This window comes from Cyprinodon variegatus, unplaced genomic scaffold (assembly GCF_000732505.1).
Source record: "Cyprinodon variegatus isolate N-32 unplaced genomic scaffold, C_variegatus-1.0 Scaffold118, whole genome shotgun sequence".
Taxonomy (NCBI): domain Eukaryota; kingdom Metazoa; phylum Chordata; class Actinopteri; order Cyprinodontiformes; family Cyprinodontidae; genus Cyprinodon; species Cyprinodon variegatus.
The window spans coordinates 20,997-24,446 of NW_015150571.1; the positions used below are offsets into that span (position 1 = coordinate 20,997).

Genomic DNA, 3,450 nt, shown 5'->3' on the forward strand with positions numbered 1-3,450 from the left:
TATATATATATATATATATATATATATATATATATATAAATAATTAGGGGGTCCCCGCTTCAACTCGCCACTAGTTTGGGGTCACTGGTCTAAACGTTGAAGACCCCTGCTTAAGGCGGTGATGCTTTGATGTTTGGACTCATCCAACCGGATTCTTTTAGATTTCCTACCGCCCCCAAACGCAGCATGCAGTATGGTGGGAGAGGCAGGTTTGTTGACTCAGTCGGATCTCGGGATAGCCCGGAGCGGTCGTAGACGAAGTAGCTAGCTCTCTATTACAGTCCGAACCTCCTATCCAAAATAATAATAAAAATTCTAATAGTAATCCAGTTATGTAGTTCTATGTACACGCACTCTCTGAGCATGAGAGGAGGCTTGTAAGCAAAAGATGTTCGAGCTACCGGGGGAGCCTTTGAACAAGCCCGGTGTTAGTAGCATTAGCTTAATTTGGAAGATAGACGAGATAAACAATTGAAGTTCCCCAGGAGGAGTGAGACAACTCCGGCTAGGCTAAGCGGTGCTAGCCTCGGCCAGCTGTAGTAAGCTGGCGAGTGACGTGGGACATGGGATCCTTCATATTTCTACAAGGACTGAGACTGTAAATTATTCGGTGAGTGACCACAGAAAACGGTATTTCTGCGCTGCTGGGAAGCTCTCTGGTCCAGGCTTCGCTGCTGGCCTTGGAAGTTAGCAGACGGCTAATAGCTTCACGTCTGCCTTTCCACTAGGGTAAGTGTACAGTCGAATTAATGTTACTATGGTTGGTTTATTGTTAAATATATACAACTTTGGTCCCAGTAAGTCGATTAGAGCTGCTGTATATTGGCATGTGTATTTGAATCTTACAGCAATGTTTATCGCTAGCTGAAAAAGATTGCTAGCAACAAGTTGGGAGTCAGTTAACATCAGCTAACCGCAAAGATCAAGGCCTTGATTGGATGTAAAAAGTTTTTATTTCATTCCTGGCCTGGTTTGTTAAGCTTTATCGTTCCTAATATATATTAAAGTCATCCATATCAACATCCTGCGTTTAGAAAGTACCGAATGGTTATATTAGTACTTTGTAATTCATATTGTTCCAGATATAAATACTCTATTTGTAACAAAACCGAACGAAAAGCAAGTATTTGGGTGAAAATGTATCCGCTAGTAAGATACATTTTAAAGCTGCGTTGTGTCTCTGATACACTTCACAAAGCTGAGCACATCATCATCTTATTGTCAGTTTTTATTATGTTTTCAATGGAAAACATTTAGGATGTGACACCTTGATACAGTTTATAAAGACAGAAAATCTCGCAATTGTGCTCAAAGTGTTGATATAGTGTGGTCACCATTATTTTCTGCCTCATCTGTCTGGAGCATGGGGTTCACTAGAGCCTGACAGGTTGCTAGTGGAGTCCTCCATGATGACATGTGCTCCTCCACCTTTCATTTAAATGCGGGTTGAAGTCTGGAGACACACTTGGCAAATTTAGTACCTTTACCCCCAGTTTCTTTAGCAAGATGGTGGTCCTCTTGGAAGTGTGTTTGGGGTCATTATGTGGGAGTACTGCCTTGTAGCTCAGTTTCTGAAAAGGGAGGGGATTCATGCTCTGTTTCAGTATGTCACAATGCATATTGTGATTCATGGCTCCTTCAGTGGACTGAGGCAAAAACACTCATGCTGCCCCCAAACCATCAAATTCTCACCATGTTTGGCAGTAGTTCCCTTTATTTTTTAAACTTTACTCATTTTCTACCAATGTGCTCCAAACCATAGGTCTTTCTTGGTCTCATCAGAAAACTCGTTTTACCCTGTTTTCAGAATTTCTTGTGGTTAATCTTCTGAAGAAGCTTCCTTTTGGGACAAAAGCCATGCAGATTAATGGGAATTTATACTTCTGACGCATAGCCTTTGCAATCGTCAAATCTGTCTCTGTGCTCGACCACGCACCCCCGTGCAGAGGTTCTGCAACCATCGTCACACACCTCAAAAAAATCCTGACTACGCGTCGGGCGGTCGCAAACCCGCGCAGACCTCAAGCTGAAGTGCGCAGATGAAAAGCAGCTATGATTGGTCCTTGGTATGCCTTTCCGGCTGTCTGTGTGGCAGTCCTTCTCGTTTCGGTGCCGATGCGCGCCATTTCTAAAAACCGAGCGACAACTACAATGGACAACTACGACGAAAGGTTAATGGAGGAGGTTCGGAAGTACAACCACTTGTACGATGCCTCATACAAATTGTATAAAAATGTCAAGGTCTCTGCCAAATTAAAGTTCTCGTGACCATCCGCCGAAGTTCTCGCAGGTTCTCGAATAGGCTCCCCCTTGCGCTTTGGCGGGAAACTGCTGTGCGTCCCTAGAAATTCCAGACGGATGGTGAAGAAGCATACCAGCAAAACTGATTCGCGACTAGATGCAAGCAACATTTGATGTTTGCGGTTGCAGAAGTCTTATCTGCCCTTTAGTTTGATGCATTCCGGGGCCTCGCCACCCCTTCAGCGTCCGCAGTTTTGCTTGTAGCACTCATACTATTTTCAAAAACCACAATTTTTCTATGATGCTGAGGGGGGAATGCAAGTTATCTGTTAAGTTAATCTAAAGTTGACTTATATTATTGCCCGACTAACACTTAATTGACAAGTTTCCATTTTCTTAAAAACCTGAATATTCTCTTGTATCAAGAGACACAATTTATAATGCTTGTTGTGTTAAATACTGACTAAATAACAAAAAAACTGGTTTTCTTATACATTGTTAGACATATCAATAGAAGGCAACAAAACAGAGATAGGCTACCAAAAGAAAATTCTAAAAAATGTAAAATACTCATAATCCCCCATAAACAAAGATGTAAAACTATAATTTAGACAGTGTATCAGACAGTGTATCTCTGACATACTGTCACTGTTACTTACTGTCAAAACAACATTCTGTCGTGGGAGCTTCACTCTGTGCTCTTATCCATGCTTCTAAACAGGTGGTTATGGTGGAAACTTTGGCCTATGAAGTGCATTAAATCACAAGAGTCCAAACCATGCCAAGTGGTACCATGTCTTTTTCTATCATCTTAGAAATGTTTTGAAAAATGCCGTCCTCTTCACATCTTCAACTTCTTTGCGCATTTGTCATTTTCTGTTTAGGGGTTGACGCTGCCCTGCCGTGCAGCATTACAGAATTGGCGCTATATAGGTGATAACTAAGGGAGCTTTTTGAGTGTTTACATCCACAAACAGAACCATATAAAGTGTGTTACTCTCTGTGGGTTTGTTCCAGTTTAGTGGAGCATAAGAACTAAAGGCTGAAGCTCCGTGTTTGGTTCTGGGTATGGAGAGAAAGCTTCAGCCAAAGACCTGAGAGGTCTGGCTGGTTGATACACTGATAGGTCTGTAATGTATTTTGTAGCTAAACCCGCGGTTCTCAAAGTGTGTGGCGCGACCCACTGGTGGGGAATTGAGACGTGACAGG

General features: G+C 42.3%; 1 protein-coding gene across 1 annotated transcript in view; it reads left to right on the forward strand.

Annotated features, from left to right (window-relative positions):
* Positions 1-202: 202 nt before the first annotated feature.
* The window catches only part of LOC107085172 (tyrosine-protein kinase JAK2-like), a 35,660-nt gene continuing 32,412 nt past the window's right edge, over positions 203-3,450 (forward strand). The window contains exon 1 of the mRNA XM_015375371.1: positions 203-729. The gene's annotated coding sequence lies outside the window, so the exon portion shown is untranslated. The remainder of the gene's footprint in view (positions 730-3,450) is intronic.